A 17,937-nucleotide genomic window follows, 5' to 3' on the forward strand; every position below is an offset into this window, starting at 1 on the left:
ACAAATTTTTGTGCACCGGGCCTCTAGTATATTATATAAGTATGTAATATAATTATATTTTCCCTCGCCCACCTCTTACCAGCTATTAAGATATAATATTTAGAAAATCTAAACATTACATATCAGTGCAGGAAAATACAGATGAGTTAAGGAGACATGACATACCTACATATTGAAATTTAAAATATTATCAAGGTGGTATTTCAAAGCAATGGGAAAAACAAAACAAAACACCCCAAATAGAGTTTGGGCAATTGGAGTTCATAAAGAAAACATAAATTTATTTTTTTCGTAATTTTTTATATATTTTTATTGGCTTTTAGAGAGGAAGGGAGAGGGATAGAGAGATAGAAACATTGATGAAAGAGAAGCATCATGGATCAGCTGAGTCACTCTAACAAGCACAAATATATATTCATATATAACCTTTCTCTCTCTCAGTAGCATTTGCGTAGTATCTGTTTACTTGCCTTCTATAGTGTAACCTTTTAAAGTCAGTTTATTTCTGTTGTGCTTCTTTCACATAGTGTATTTTCGGACTTTGTATTGTGAGGCATTCTGAAAATCTGGCTCTTTAATGGGTAAGCTTATCGCACCCACATTTACTGTCACAGATAAGTTTGATCTAACTTCTGTCATCTTACTAAATTAGTTTTCTTCTGTGCTGTTTTGTTCTGTTTCATTTTTACATTTTACTATAAGGATTGTACTTTCTTCTTTTCTCTCTCTCTCTGTTCATTGATCTGAATTCAATCCTGCTGCTTGAACTTAGATCTGCTTCATCTTCTGCAAAATAAAAAGCATAATATTTATTTATATCTCACGAGGTCTCACCTTTGCTCCTGCTAACTCTTTGGGAACCCTTTCTAAGCTGAACTCTTTCTTGAGCCCTGAATTCCGTTCTTCAGGCCTCAGGGGAGGAGAGCACCCCTCTTCCTCTGGGCTCTGTCTGCCCCCTGCTACCTGTGTAATTGGTTCCTGTCAGAACAATGAAATCCTAGCCCTGATTGCTTGCCCAGCTTTTGCAAGGAAAACAGACTGCAGTTTGGCTTGCTTTTGAGGCTCTAGGTTTTCTGCAACTGGAACAACTAGACAACACGCAATTAACCAACCAAACAAAATCCCCTAACTTCGGCAAAATTGTGCAGAGAAGGGCTCAAGGCTGATGAGAGCAGAGCCAGAGCCCGGATACAACTGCTTTGTCACAAGGCTCAACCATGCACCTCAGTTCACTCCAGTAGTGGAGGCCACCTTGACCTTCCTTCTCCTTGGTCTCATCCTCTATCTAGACCAGAGGCCAAGTGCCTGCAGATAGAGAGGGAGTGTGGCCTTGAGCTCCACCTTAAGGCACAGGAATTTGGACTTTTTACCTTGGAAGCAACTCCCAGTAAATGTGTGACCTCACCAATTGGGAGGAGGCCCTCTCATTAGCGCATCTGCTCCTCTCTGCACCAAGGTGTGGAGGTGCTGAGGTGTGAAGGTGATGGGTACCTAGGCTCTCTCTTGGAAGCCCTTTCATTTGTTCCCTATATAGGGCCTCCCTCTCATTGGCGGTCCAACCCCAGAGGAGGCAAAACCCTCTCTTCTTTCCTAGGTTTGACCTTGGGAAGCAGGAGAAAGCTGCTGCTCATGCAGACTCCCAAGGTTAGGAATATTTCCGCTCTGGGGCGTAGTGCTGACTCTCCAGGTTGGTGTTTCAGAAGATTTGCAAAGCTCTCCCTGGAGGAAACTCCATTCTCTGACATTCAAGGTGTGTTTTCTGGCCTCTCATTTGGGAGACTGCCCATACAGATAAAAATCTACTCCCAGAGTACCCTAAAGCAGTCTTTCATTCCACCACCGAAATCCCTGATAAAGAGGGCAGGGGCTTCCTCTCTGTAATTCCCCTGGTCTGGTGAAGGGACTTCTCTCAGCTTGACCTAGCCTCACTGAGCCCATTTTTGGACAAATGTGCTCACCCTATGTAAAACGCCGTTGGTAATACCCAGCGTTGAGCAACAAATGTGCTGCTGAGAGACCTGGGTTAGGAAGCTGTTTCAGTCTGGATTCTAAAGCTACATATAAGCTACCCTGATCTATCATGTTTTATCCATGTTTGGGATTAGTGATCACTGAGTGGAAGGAAAATCCTATCAAAAGAATTCGGGTGACGTGGGAAGGAGCATCTTACTGCCAGCTTCTGAGGGGCAGTACAGGGGGTTAGAATACCCGGAAGAAAAGTCTGGGCCCCAGCAAGTTGGGAAACAGACACCCCTCCTGACATGGGGAGCCCTCATCCCCCTCTACCTGATAGGATCTCTCCAGAAGAGATTTAAGAGGCAGAGTAGGTCTAGACCAAGTGTTAGCATTGGGCCAAATCCCACACTAGGCCTGTGTTTGTACAAATTAAAAGCTAAGAAGGATTTTTACACTTAAATGTTGGGAAAAAATCAGAAGAATGCTCTTTCATGATACATGAAAATTATGTAAAATTCAAGTTTCGGTATAAATAAAATTTTATTGGAGCACAGCCTCTCTCATTTATGTACCAAGGCTGCTCTGGGGTGCTCTCTGCAGAGCCAAGAAGTAGGCACAGACCCTGGGATCCACAAGCCTAAAGTCTTTTCTCCCTGCCACTTTACAAAGTGTGCTGTTGGTCAAGGTCATAGCTGAAATGAAGTCCTTGATCTGACATAGTTGAAGCAGATTAGGGTTTGCAGGTAGGCAGAACTTTGTTCAATTCTTGGTCAGTTAAAAACATATTAATGCTACTTTATTTTGGAGAAGAGGCTGATGAGTTGGCCAGAGCAGCCACGTACACAGTAGTCTTTGCTTTGGAGCAATTTTTTTTTCTTTTTTCTTAGCTGTTTTTTAAATTTTGTGGGGATGTTCTTAGTTACTTTTAAAAGACAATTGTGAAACTTGTGAAACACTGATGAGAGGCAGCATTCGAGATTCACTCAGCTCCCCTGCAGGCACCAGTGCCACCTAATTGTTTGCTCCACACAAAAGGTGGATCAGAGAAAAATCGCTTCTTTATTCTTCCCCTTTACATCATCTCCCCTGCACCTGGGGAGTCTGGATGCTCGGAGACCCAGCGCAGCGCGCAGCTGATGATGGGTTACACCAAAGCGCACCAAGACACAAATCCCTCCCAGATCCAGGAGATTTTCTGTAGCTTAGCTAGATTTCTAATTGTCCTGCCACCTGTACTGAAATGCACAGTATGTGTTAATCTTGAATTCTTTTCTGTTTCCATAATCTTGGTAAAGTTTCCTGCACTCAAACAGTAAATCCAGTTTGGTCCATGGGAGTTAAAAAGGGAGCCAGCTTCACTTCCACGCTTTCCAGCACACAGGCTTCTTTGGAGCAGTGTCTGGGCGACAAAAAGCTGGCAGAATTTCTCTCTTTCCTGTGGTCCCTCTTTCCTGTGCTATGCCTTCCAGGCGGAAAGCATGAGTTCACATGTCTGTTGTCTTATTACAAAGTTTCCATCATTTCAGAGGAGTTCAGAAGAAAACAATAAAGGTTTCCACATATTTAGCACCCCGGCACTCTGCTCTCCGCACAAGCAAGCTGCTCATTGACAGATGACAACTCCTTGTTTATTGATTTCTGGCGGCATTGAGGGTACAGAATGAAAAAAAAGATGCAGTACTTGTTTTTGTAACCTTTTTTGGAGGGAGGGGACTTTTTTTTGTTTGTTTTGTTAATCCTCACCTGAGGATATTTTCCCATTGATTTTTAGAGAGAGTGGGAGGGGGAGGCAGAGTCAGAGAGACAGAAACATTGATGTGAAAGAGACACATCCTCACATCGATTGGTTGCCTCTCACTTGTGCCCCGACCAAGACCGGCCTGCAAATGAGGTACATGCCCTTGACTGGAATTGAACCCGGGACCCTACAGTCCTTGGGCCAATGGCTCTATCCACTGAGCCAAACTGGCGAGGGCTGTACATTTTTTAAGGCAACTGTACCTGAGTTTGCCATTCGACCTTAAGCAAATTGTTCAAATGTTACTTTCCTCCCACATGAAGTTGGAATAATACATTACCCGCTCTGCTATTTCATAAGGCTGTTTTAGGGACTTAAATGTGATAAAATAGGTAGCCAGCCCTAAAGAAGGTAGAGGATTTATTTTTCTTTTTTCACTGACTGAAGCAATGATATCTTTTCATTCAAGGACCCAGCTTCTCCCAAGCCTCCTGCTGCAGAAAGGACTCGATCTTTCAAGAGAAACCCGCCTCCGGCCTCCAGCAATGGGTCTCACCCTTAGGGGCCTGGATGGATACAGCACATGACATGCAGGGTTTGGAGCTAGCACCTGAGCACACACAGAATAACCTTTCCTACGTGACCCTCTTAATCACATCTCAATCTGCACATATATGGCAGAGGTCTCTGCTCCTTCCAGGGAGTCTCTGGAGATAAGCCAGTCAGCCAAGGCAAGGAGGTAGTCTAATGGCCATTTAATGCTTCAGTGTCAGAGGCAGGATAAAAAGTACCTTTATTGGTGGAAACTATTTCTATATCGTTTAAAATATATTTTTTATTTTACTAATTGACACAAAATTCATGAGACCTGAATTGGGGAAATTCATGAGTTCCAAAGCTTTGGGCATCATATGATAGTGCCTCCTTTGTGCGGTTTCGCTTTCCATGGCTTCAGTTACCCACGAATTGGGGAAATTCATGAGTTCCAAAGCTTTGGGCGGTTTCGCTTTGTGCGGTTTCGCTTTCCATGGCTTCAGTTACCCACAGTCAACTTAGGTCCACAAATATTAAATGGAAAGTTCCAGAAATAAACAACTCATAAGTTTTAAACTGCATGCTGTTCTGTGTGGTGTGCTGAAATCTCGTGCCTTCCCACTCTGTCCGCCTGGGATGTGAATCATTCCTTTGTCCAGTGTGTCCACGCTGTCACACTCCCCGCCCAGGGGTGTCTCAGTGTCCCCCTGGGATATCAGACCCACGTCCCCGTGTCAGTGCTGGTGTTCAGTCACCCTTCTTTACTTAGTAACAGCCCAAAGTACAAGAGCAGGGATGCTGGCAATTCGGACGTGCCCCAGAGAAGCTCTAAGGCACCTCACTTAAGTGAAAAGGTGTTAGTTCTTCACTTAATAAAGAAAAAAATGTATACTGAGGTTGGTAAGAATGAATCTTCTATCTGTAAAATTGTGAAGAAGGAAAAAGAAGTTCATGCTAGTTTGCTGAGAGAAAGACCACATCCACATAATTTTTATTATATATATTATTGTAATTGTTCTAGTTTCTTACTAGTGCTGTAAATCTCTTACTGTGTCTAATTTATGTTAAAGTTTATCATAGGTATGTGTGTATAAGAAAAAACATAGTATATACAGGTTTGGTTCTATCTGGGGGATCTTGGGACATATTTCCCATTGATAAGGGGGGACTACTATATATCTTATCGTCTATGGAGCTATGCCTTAGGGGGCACCATTCATTTGGCATATATAATGAATAATTATATGGAACAGCTGGGGAACAAGATGGCTATGCATGAGTGTTTCCCCACGTACCCACCTTCGAACACAATGGTTTGGGCTGTTGATGTGTTAGAAATGTCTGAGTACTTGATAGAGATGCTCTGGCCTGACCTAAAGGATCTGAGCAGAGGCCTACGAAAGGTGTCTAGACCTAGAATTTTAAAAGCTTCTTCTAGTGATTTTTGGATACATGCAAAATCCTAATGGACTTTATCGTTTTATTTTTCCATAAGAACTTGGCAGCATTGAGGCCAGCCCGCCGCTGGGTCAGCTCATTCCAGATCCCCTTCACCTAATCTTGTGCCAGGTTGTGTGCCAGTGTATTCACTGCCCCTCCCATAGTCCACCTGCCCTCAGCAGGCACCTCAGCTGAGTCCCCCCTTGCCTGGCACGTGACCTAAACCTTTCTTCCTGAAGAGCGTCGGCCATCAGCAGGCCTGGCTGACCTGGGCTGTCCTGGTTCCCACTGACTTTTGTCACAGCACGTGGAGTCCTGAGCTGGCCCAGGGAAACTCCTGTGTTCCAGACAGACTCCTCCTGACCTGCACTGTGTGCTTGCAGCCCAATTTCCTCTTGAGAGTCAGGATCAGTCACCCCAAACAGTACGGCGACACCCTTGCCTGTTGTCACTGGAGTGAGGAGCCCAGGGTGCCAGGTGGCAGTCCCAACTTCCACTTCAGTGGAGCCCTGCTGTGTTCCACGTAGAAGTGTCCCCCATGGGGGCTAAGACCTCTTGACCAGCTGGGGTGGGAAGCAAAATGCTGGCTACAGATTGGATCGAGGGACAGTAGTGAGAGGAGCCACTCCTGTGTCATTTCCCTGAGGCCGGGCCTGTGAATCCTGGCTGAGGGAGGAACAAAACAGCAGCACCCGGGCCACTGATGAGACACACAGTGCTCTAGCTCTGTCAGGTATTGTCACTTAGTTGATGATACAACTGTGTCCTCACAATACCATCAGCTGTCTATGAAGCCTCTCCTTTAGAATGATAGGGAACATGATAAAATAAGTGAATTCTGTGATCATAAGCTTATTGCCGTCCTCATTTGCTGTGAAACAAGTTCTTTGGTCAGAAGCTATGCTGTGTGAGTAAAGCTGAATGAAGCACTCAAAGCTTACAGGTGATGGTTTTAGCAGAAGCACATCCATAAGCAGAATGAGTGTCTTTCAGAAAGAATATGTCATGGCAGTGGTGCAATGAAGCTAATTTAAATATATTCTCTTGAAAAAATTTTAAAATATGAAATATAGAGAGTAAAAGGGGAAAATCCCAATGTACTCTCCTCCTTTACTTCCCCCCCTCCCCGCTATGCACCAAGACTCTCACCAAAGCTGTTTGACTAGCAGTCATTGGGCTTGTGTTCGCTCTGTTTTTTCCGTGCATTCGTGCACATTTATGTGCACATCTAAAGGGAGCTGTTTTCCTTTAAATTTTAATGGGCTCCTATTACACATACTGTTTTAAAGTTTCTTTTAGAATTAAATTTTGTTTTCTTCACTAACTACTAAAATATTGTTTTGATGTGAAGGACAATCTGTGAGATCTGTCTCTCTGTTCTCTCCATCTACACCACCTCTATGTCTACGTCCAGGTCTATGGCTGCATCTATGTATGCATCCATGCTTACATCCACATCTTTTCTCTGCCAAGTCTACATCATGTCTCTGTCCAAAGAAAGCACCGTGAGACAACGAATAGCCATGGACGCACCAGGGAACCCAGAACAACAACGTAACTAGTAACTTACACTTATTTTAATATATAGTACGGCGACACCCTTGCCTGTTGTCACTGGAGTGAGGAGCCCAGGGTGCCAGGTGGCAGTCCCAACTTCCACTTCAGTGGAGCCCTGCTGTGTTCCACGTAGAAGTGTCCCCCATGGGGGCTAAGACCTCTTGACCAGCTGGGGTGGGAAGCAAAATGCTGGCTACAGATTGGATCGAGGGACAGTAGTGAGAGGAGCCACTCCTGTGTCATTTCCCTGAGGCCGGGCCTGTGAATCCTGGCTGAGGGAGGAACAAAACAGCAGCACCCGGGCCACTGATGAGACACACAGTGCTCTAGCTCTGTCAGGTGTTGTCACTTAGTTGATGACACAACTGTGTCCTCACAATACCATCAGCTGTCTATGAAGCCTCTCCTTTAGAATGATAGGGAACATGATAAAATAAGTGAATTCTGTGATCATAAGCTTATTGCCGTCCTCATTTGCTGTGAAACAAGTTCTTTGGTCAGAAGCTATGCTGTGTGAGTAAAGCTGAATGAAGCACTCAAAGCTTACAGGTGATGGTTTTAGCAGAAGCACATCCATAAGCAGAATGAGTGTCTTTCAGAAAGAATATGTCATGGCAGTGGTGCAATGAAGCTAATTTAAATATATTCTCTTGAAAAAATTTTAAAATATGAAATATAGAGAGTAAAAGGGGAAAATCCCAATGTACTCTCCTCCTTTACTTCCCCCCCTCCCCTCTATGCACTAAGACTCTCACCAGAGCTGTTTGACTAGCAGTCATTGGGCTTGTGTTCGCTCTGTTTTTTCCGTGCATTCGTGCACATTTATGTGCACATCTAAAGGGAGCTATTTTCCTTTAAATTTGAATGGGCTCCTATTACACATACTGTTTTAAAGTTTCTTTTAGAATTAAATTTTGTTTTCTTCACTAACTACTAAAATATTGTTTTGATGTGAAGGACAATCTGTGTGAGATCTGTCTCTCTGTTCTCTCCATCTATACCACCTCTATGTCTACGTCCAGGTCTATGGCTGCATCTATGTATGCATCCATGCTTACATCCACATCTTTTCTCTGCCAAGTCTACATCATGTCTCTGTCCAAAGAAAGCACCGTGAGACAACGAATAGCCATGGACGCACCAGGGAACCCAGAACAACAACGTAACTAGTAACTTACACTTATTTTAATATATTTTTCCTTTTTTATTGAATGTATTGGGATGATAATGGTTAATAAAATTATATAGATTTCAGGTGTACAATTATATAATACATGATCTGTATCTTATGTGTTCACCACCCCAAGTCATGTCTCCTTCCATCACTATTTATCCCCCCTTTACCTTCTTCTACCTCCCCCTACCCCCTTTCCCTCTTATAATCACCATACTGCTATCTGTATCAGAATGTTTTTTGTTTTGGTTAGTTGCTTAATCCCTTCACCATTTTCACCCAGACCCATAGCCCTCCTTCCCTCTGACAGCTGTCAGTCAGTCTGTTCCCTTATCTATTCTATTCTTCTGCATCTCTCCTCAGGTAGCCACTTTCTGAATTTTTGCAATGATCATTCTATTGTTTTTAAAAAAATATATTTTTATTGATTTCAGAGAGGAAAGGAGAGAGATAGAAACATCAATTATGAGAGAGAATCATTGATTGGCTGCCTCCTGCACGCTTCCTACTGGGGATTGAGCCCGAAACCCAGGCATGTGCGCTTGACCAGAATTGAACTCAGGAACCTTCAGTCCGCAGGCCAATGCTCTATCCATTGAACCATTGAACCAAACCAGCTAGGGCTATTGCTTTTGTTTTAATAACTTAAAATTTTTAAAAATAGTTTAAGACTCAGAAAAAGATATAAAAATAGTACAGAGAGCTCCAGTCAGAGTTGATTGCCAAAGCCAGAAAGTTAAGGTTGGTGTAATAAAAGAAACTCAGGTATAGACCTTATTTGGCTATCTCCAGTGTTGTAAGTAGTGTTTTGTATTAATAGTCACATGAGATTTTATAATGTATAGAGTTCAGTAGCCATCAGCACATCCAGGAGACAGAACTGCTCCATCCCTGCAACTCTGGCCACCAGTGATCTTTTCTGAAGAATGTTATGTAAATGGCATCAAGCAGAGTATAACCCTTTGAGATTTGCTTTTTTTCATTCAGCATAATACCTTTGAGATCAATCCAAGTTGTTGCATATGTCAATAGTTTACTCCTTTCAAGTGTATCTGAGGTAAGTTTTAATCTCTCTGGGATAAATATCCCAGACAGCCATTGCTGAGAGAGGTAAGTGTATGCTTACCTTGATCAGAGACAGCTAAATTGTTTCTCAGAGTGGTTGATCCATTTTCCATTCCCCCCACAACGAATGAGAGATCCAGCTGCTCCACATCCTCACCAGCACTTGATACAATCAGTATTTTCTCTTTTAAACCATTCGAATAGGTGTGTCTGAGAATTCTTAACCTAAACAAGAAAAAGAATACTCTCTCCTGTTTCCTTTGAAAAGTTTTATAGTTTCAGCCCAGCCCGAGTGGCTCAGTGGTTGAGCGTTGACCTGGAGGTCACAGTTTGATTCCCGATCAGGGCACATACCGGGGTTTCGGGCTCGGTCCCTGGTGTGGGGTGTGTAGAAGGCAGCCAATCAATGATTCTCTCCCATCATTGATGTTTCAATCTCTCTCTCCCTCTCCCTTGGTCTTTGAAATCAATAAAAAAAAATATTTTTAAAAAGTTTGATAGTTTTAAGTTTGGCTTTTAGGTGTATGATGTATTTTGAGATCATTTTTGTATAAGGTGTGAGGTTTAGGTCAAGAGTCTTTTTCACTTATATTTTTGACACCATTTATTATAAAGATTATTCTTCCTTTACTGAATTGCTTTTGCACCTTAGTGAAAAATCAGTTGACAAAACTTTGTGTAAGTCTATTTCTGGACCGATTCTCTATTCTCTGGTGGGATCTAAGTTTGCTCCTCTGCCAACACCACACTTGCTTAATTACTGTATAATTTCCCAAATCAGGCTGTGTGATTCCTCTCACCTTATTCTTTCTCAAAATTGTTTTGGCTATTCTAGTTCCTCTGCTTCTTATGTAAATTTCAGGATCAGTTTGTGTATATCTATGTCTTACAAAAAATCCTGTTGGAACTTTGATAGATCAAAGGGATAATTGACATTTTTACTACATTGGGTCCTTTTGTTAATGAACATAATATATCTTTCCATTTTTACCTTCTTTTTCTTTTTTCATCATAATTTTATTGTACTTATTTATTATTATTTTTTTTTAAAAGAGAAAGTTCATCTAGAAGTTACAGAGGCAAAAGAAGGGCCCTTGGAGCTTAGGAGAGAGAAAGGGAAGGGTAACCCTCTTGGGATGGAAAATGAAGGGGAGGGGAAAAGCACCCATTTTTGTAGTTTTTAGAATATAGATCTATGCATGTTTTTTTAGATTTATACCCACTATTTTCTTTATTAAAGCAATTATAATAGTACTGTGCTTTTAATTTCTCTTTCCAATTGTTCATTGCCAGCACTGATTGTTAGCATGGTTGCTTTTAGTTTGTTGGTTTTGAATATTGAGAATCTGCTAACTTCATTTATTAGTTCTTGGTCTTTTTTTGGAGTTGGAGGGGTAGATTTCTTTAGATTTCCTAGACAATCATGTCCTTTGCAAATAGGAACATATGATTTCTTTCTTTTCAATCTGTATGCTTTTAATTTTCTTTCCCTTCATGAGACTATACCCCAACTTACTTATTCATTCTTCTGTTGACAGGAACCCACTTCTTACTTGATCACTAGTATCTCTTCTGTTACCAGTACAAGTCCATACTCTTCACCCAAATCCCTGGAGGCCAGCTCTGTTTGGGAATTCTATTTTTTTTTTTTTTAATTTGAGAAAGTTAATTTGTTGCACTTACTAAATATTTTATAACACTTTCAGCAGGATCTGGACATTACCCTGCAATCAGATACATTAGTGTTTTTGTTTGTTTTTTCCCCCAAAGAAATAAATGAATATTCACACTAATTGAGATAAAGTCTAAAAATAACCTCACATTAGTTCTGGTCAGGTTTTGCTGCAAATGACTTTGGGTCAAACTTAGGAAAAAACTTTCTGTTTTGAAAAATTTTTGGATTTTGGAATTCCAAATATGAGATTGCAAATTTTTATTATTTTACTTAGAGTTTGGTGTTTCTTTGAATTTGCTTTTTCTCGCCTGTAATTTTTGCCTCAGTACAGTTGGAGTTTCTCCTCTTACTCATCTGTTTCCTTTCTGCTTTTTGTCTTCTGGGAATTCTTTATGGTTTCTGGTCTGCTAGTGGCACCTGATCTCATATTCTATGATACATTTATTTTTTTATTTAAGTCACTTTTCTGTCATTTTTAAGAAATTTGGGGCCCGGCTGGCATGACTCAGTGATTGAGCGTTGACCTATGAACCAGGAAGTCATGGGTTCCATTCCCAGTCAGGGCACATGCCCAGGTTGCCGGCTCGATCCCCAGTGTGGGGCATGCAGGAGGCAGTGGATCAATGATTCTCTCTCATCATTGATATTTCTATGTCTCTCTCCATCCAAATAAACAAATAAAAATCTCTGAAACAAATTTCCTCTCTGAAACAAATAAAAATCTATTTTTTAAAAAAAGAGAAATTTGGGGTTGGAGAGTTTAAGATGTGTTTTCTAATCTTTGACCTTGCTCCAACGTCCCAGATCATTCTGTATTTTGATTAATTTCAGAGAGGAAAGGAGAGGGAGAGAGAGACAGAAACATCGATAATGAGAGAGAGAGAGTCATTGATTGGCTGCCTCCTGCACGTCCCCAACTGGGGATCAAGTCCACAACCTGGGCATGTGCCCTGACCGGTAATCGGGCCGTGACCTCCTGGTTCAGAGGTCAATGCTCAACCACTGAGCCATGCTGGCCCGGCTGCTTTATATATTCTTAATACACAGACATGTGTACATATGCACACACACAATCACACAAACACACAATTTTTTAATAATAACCATGTGCTACATTTGTAATCAGTAAGTAAACATGGCCTTGAAGGAAGTCTAATTGGATCCTCTCCCCACCCTCCCAAGCAAGGTGGGTATTGGCCATTTTACTTTGAAGAGAATCAAGAATAGAGGAAAGGGGTTTGTTCAACAAATCTGGGCCTCTTCCACCAGCTGGGCCTTCACCAACTCATAAGACATGGAACTTCTGGGGCCAGAGAAAAGACCAGATGGAAATGTGCCAGAAGGTGAGTAGTGTTATCTGTGGTTGGACAGATCATGGAAAATATTTGCTGTCTTTCTTTTACTTTTTAATTTTCTAAATTTTCTAGAGTGACTGTGTAGACAATTTTTAAAAATAATTTTGAAAATATTTTTTATGGATTGATAAAAAATAGCTCAATTTGTACATCTGCTTTTCCATTCAATCTGTTGCATTATATTGTTTTACTAAATTATATATATAAAAATCTAGCCTCACATGGATATATAGTTGGAAAGGTAAGGACTCATGCTCATGGATGCCCCAAAAAGATCTTGGTATTTGCTAAGGTCCTTGGCCCACAATTAACAATCATTTTTCTGGACAGATGTTAGTGTACTACAATTGTTTTTAAAAAGTGTACAATTTGCCCTGCCAAGGTAGTTTAGTTGATTAGAGTGTTGTCCCAATACACCAAAGGTTGCAGTTTCAACCCCTGGTCAGGGCACATACAGGAGTCAACCAATGAATGCAAAAAAAAGTGGAACAACAAATCAATGTTTCTCTTTCCCTCTCTCTTTCTCTATCTCCAAAAATCAATCAATTAAAAAAGGTGTGTAATTAAATGATTTTAATATATTTATAGAGTTGTGCAACCAATATCACATTCAATTTTAGACCATTTCATCATCTCAGCAAGAAACTCTGCACCCTAAGCCAGTGATGGCGAACCTATGACATGCGTGTCAGAGGTGACACTCGAACTCATATTTTTGGTTGATTTTTCTTTGTTAAATGGCATTTAAATATATAAAATAAATATCAAAAATATACATCTTTGTTTTACTATGGTTGCAAATATCAAAAAATTTCTATATGTGACACGGCACCAGAGTTAAGTTAGGGTTTTTCAAAATGCTGACACGCCAAGCTCAAAAGATTTGCCATCACTGCCCTAGGCTATCTACCTCCCAGTCTTTGTTCTCCCCAATCCTGAGCGATCACTGATATACACTCTACCTCCTTATATTTGCCCATTCTTGACATATAAGTGAAATCATAATTGCTTTTTCTTGTGTGTGACTAGCTCTTTAGCATAATGTTTTCAAGACTTATCCATGACATAGTATATACTTCATTCCCTTTTATGACTGAGTAATAGCCCATTGTATGAATACATCACTTTTGTTTATCTGTTTGTTAGCTGAAAGATATTTGGATTTTTTCCATTTTCTGGCTATTATTATTTTAAAAATATTTTTATTTATTTCAGAGATGGAAGGAAAGGGAGAGAGTTAGAAACATCAATGATGAGAGAAAATCATTGATTGGTTGCTTCCTGCACCACCTCTGCCCCCCCTTACTGGGGATTGAGCCCAGAACCCGGGCATGTGCCATGACCAAGCATCAAACTGTGACCTCCTGGTTCATAGGTCAATGCTCACCCACTGAGACACGCTGGCAGGGCTCTTTCCGGCTATTATTAATACTGTTTCTATGAATGTTTGTGTGTAAGTTTAGTGTGGCCATATGTTTTGAATTCTCTTGGGAGAATTCCTAGGAGTGAAATTGCTGGGTCAAAAGGTAGGCACATTGGAAGAAGGCCAGGTCATTTTTCAGACTTGCTGCACCATTCACAACTGTGTCAATGACCATGGAACCTTCTATAAAATACACTTGCATTTTCTTTTTCAAAGAAAGAAAGAAACATAAGGGAATAGTTGTGGGTTCTAATTTTGTGTCTTCTGCACTCTTTATTGATAAAATGGGAACAGCCAGCAGTACCATGTGGAATTCTCTGCCAGACACACAGGTCTGTGCTTGCTAAATACCATGAGCAGAATTCTTTCACAGAAGCTCCTTGAACCTGAAACACAGCAGTACTCAGTGACCATGGGTCCTCAGTCTTAGGAAAGCCTTAATGAAGCCTTGGCCAGGGAGGCAGAAGCGATACAGGAGTATGTGGGGTCTGACCCCAACCCTCAATTAAAGGGCAGTTTATGCAACATGACTTCTTTTTGAACCAGAGCCAGGGTCACTGTTGAGCTGAGGTAACATTAATTATTTTTCCGCTTGTCGGATTCCATGAAAAAGATGTGAAAATGGCCTGTTTATGAAAGAGTACAGGCAGAGGCTGTGAGCTGATTATGTCAAACCTCGTCAAAGCTTCCTGGGTGTGGGAGGTTATAATCAGCAAAGCATGGCGGCATCTGTGCCCATTACAGGAGGAGCCCATCTGCCTGGCTCGCCAGCAGAGACAAGAAGCCAGCTTAACCCCTGATGGACTGAATTGGGTCGACTGTATGGAGCAAAGAAGTTTTACTTTCATCAGTTATCTAGTACGCAGTTAGGGGATAGAGCAGCCAAGGAGGTCATTGTCCTTGTTTTGCTCGCTTGATAGAGCAGCATCAATTCTTTCTGTGACTTGGGCAGCCATATAGATGTGTCAAGGCACAGAGTTGCAAAGCTTGAAAGATACAGAAATAAGCTTTAAAAAACAAGTTTGAAAACAACCTCAGAGAACATTAGCAGGAAGCCCCACACTTTCTACATAGGTGGGGCTTAGGGACTGTGTCCTGGTTGAAAGAGGTGTCCCAATGTGGCAATTGCTAGATTAAGAAATCTTGTCTTATCAGGAGACTGGGTAAAACAGCTGGTGATACTATGGGGAAACTAAAACTCATCACCCAATGTTGTCCTTGGGAATGATTTGACCTAAAGATCATCAAATACGTTGGACTCAATTTCCTTCTTTTATAACAAATAATTATGTCCCCTTTCTTTTACTGAAATGAAATACATTGAAAAAAAAGCCACTTATATGCTGACTATAAAAAGATCATATGCCATAAACATAAAATAAACTATTAGCGATGTGCAATGAAATAAAGAGCTTATACCAGAAATGAAAATCAACTCTATCACTAAGCACATTGTTTAGTTTAGTTGACATTTTTTTCATAGCCACACTTTCTTTTTTGTTTGTTTGTTCACATTGGTTTAATCCATGTCACATGTAAGTTTACACAGGGAAAGGACAAGTACCTTTGTATAGAATATAGAGGTGCAGCATCACACCATGGGGCCCACAGAAGGGGCAGGAGACAACACTTTCCCTGGGAGCAGCAGCTCTAATCCCAGGGGATGGTTCCTGGCAGAAGGCTGGGCAGCCAGGAGCCCCCTCATCCAGCCCCAAACTCGGCCCCTGCTGTAGCTCGGTTCCCATTTCTGTGCCTCCCCGTCTCCAAGCTCCTTATAAAGAGCCCCAGGAGCTAAGACTGAGGAGAGGAGCATGTCCCTTGGGGCATGTGGCCCATGTCCGGGAGAAGAAATATATACCACTGAACCCCCAGCACATGGGAGGGGGAAGGGACACCATGGGAGAGGGAGAGGCAGGCACCTCAAGAGGTGGATGGGCCGAGCCGAGCCAGCCCTGAAGGTGGCACTGCTTCCAGGTGTTCTTAAAAAAAGAAGAAAATCATACAACCTAAGGGGAGTGGAGAGGTGAGGGTGGGGAGTTACCCCATTTATATCCAACATTGTAAACACACGTCTATATTACATGTGCTTCAGTCTGGTGTTTGCATGTCTGTAAGTTGGTCTGAGGGCTGGATCTCAGGAACCTCACCCTGCTACCCACCCTGGGAACAGACCTGAAGCAGGTATGGCCCCTAATCCTGGCGGGAACCTGGCAGGGCCTGGGCCTCAGCATCCACTCTGGCTCCAGAGGCCTGTGTGTGTGCGCATGTGCATGTGTGCATATATGTACATGGGGAACCTGTGTGCAAGTATGTACAAGGAGTAGGGTCACATCACAGAAGCGGGCAGGCAGGACTGCTTAAGGCAAGGCCTGCCTGGGGTGGCGGCAGACAGGTGGGTTCCCGCAGGTCTCCGGGCGCTGTGATGGTGTTGCTCTGAGGGCACAGCTTCTTGGCACCCAGCGTCCGCAGCCAGCGCTCCTCGAAGTGCCCATGACAGCCCTGTGTGCACGTCAGGAGCATCCATGTGAGTCCATGCAGAGGAAGCATTCGTAGTGGCCCCACTGATTGATAGCTGCTGTTCAAGCTCCCTCACTGGAGCCTCAGGGCCTCCAACGTGGTCACAGCTGAATCTCCGGTTATTTCTCCATGTCGCCATTTTTGCAGGTCTTCTGCATGGCTCCCGCTTGCTGCTCTCCCGGTTGCTGGTAGAAGGGATCTCATCGCTGGCCCCACTCAGAGAACTCGGGTGTGATGCCTGTGCGGGGAGGGCCGCCATTTAGAACGGCACCTCTCTCCTCGGCTCCACCAGGCTCCTCGCCCGTGCGGGGATGACGCCAGCCTCCGTGTGGCTTCCATCCTCCAGAATGTCATCCCCATCCACATCCAAGCCAGCATCACGGTCAGGACTCTCAGCCGCTGCACACGGGGAAGCCAAAGCGGCGGAAACACCCCCCAGGCGAGTGGCGGCCTATATCCGAGTCTGCCCGCAGCCCTCATGCTCCTCAGAGCGGTTGTTGTTGTCCTGCTCGACATCCCGGCATCCCCCTCCGCCATGCAGGAGCCTTCCCCCTCCGCCCCTTTTCACCCATTTCCCCACGAAAGGCGATGCTCCACCTGTCCCCGCATCTCCTGCTCCGATGCTGCAGGGGCGGCTGCACAGGGGCCACCTGCCCTCACCTTGCTTCCTCCCTTTCCTTTCCCCATCCGAGCGTTCAGTGGGTCTGCGTTGGGCTCACACTCGCAGGAAGGCCTGGTGTCTGTGAGGGGTGCAGTCCTCAGTGGCAGGTGAGTGTGATGCTGTGGAGACTCCCCTTCCCTCCTGACAGAAGCAGCAGCAGAAGGGCATCCGGCAGTGTCGGTGTGCTTTCTTCTTTACTTCTCTAGTCTAGGACTTCCATTCAGCCCGATTTCAAGCTGTTCTGAGTGATGGTTGTTCTGTATTTTGTTGTAATTTTGATGTGGTTGGGGAGGTGGCGAGTACCAGCAGTTTACCTACACGCCATCTTCCACAGCCACACTTCCTTAGTGAAGGAAGCAAGGTTTCTGGCACAATTTCCTTACCTTGTAGCTCAACAGCACTTCAAATAGCATTGCTCCAGATGAAGTAATTAGGTAATCAGAGGTTGAGCTCATACATAGAGTCAGCGTGAATGTGACAGCTGCCAGTGAGACTGATACAGGCATGTAACACTAGCAATTTAATTAAAACATATGTGTACTGCTATCATTAGTGATATGATTTTCCAAATTTTTGGTCAAGTTCTTGGTAAAGTTCTGAATATATGAAGTACAATTTTCTCTTGATTCACATTTCTGGACATTTCAGTGCATATTAAACCGTTTATGTGCAGTGCAGGATTCAGTTTGAGGTCTGGATCACTGACAGCAGATTTTTACCTCCTAAATGAATGTCCAGAGGAACATCAAAAATCATGCAACAATCAGGGCAATTCTTCAAGGTGGAACGACCCTGCATACTGCAAACCTCTAGCATCCATAGTCCCTATGAACTCAATGTCA

At 43.0% G+C, this 17,937-nt stretch overlaps 1 pseudogene; it reads right to left on the bottom strand.

Annotated features, from left to right (window-relative positions):
• Nucleotides 1-16,248: 16,248 nt before the first annotated feature.
• LOC106723682 lies at nt 16,249-17,508 on the bottom strand (annotated as a pseudogene).
• Nucleotides 17,509-17,937: the final 429 nt, after the last annotated feature.

This window comes from Myotis brandtii, unplaced genomic scaffold, assembly GCF_000412655.1.
Source record: "Myotis brandtii unplaced genomic scaffold, ASM41265v1 scaffold1152, whole genome shotgun sequence".
NCBI lineage: Eukaryota > Metazoa > Chordata > Mammalia > Chiroptera > Vespertilionidae > Myotis > Myotis brandtii.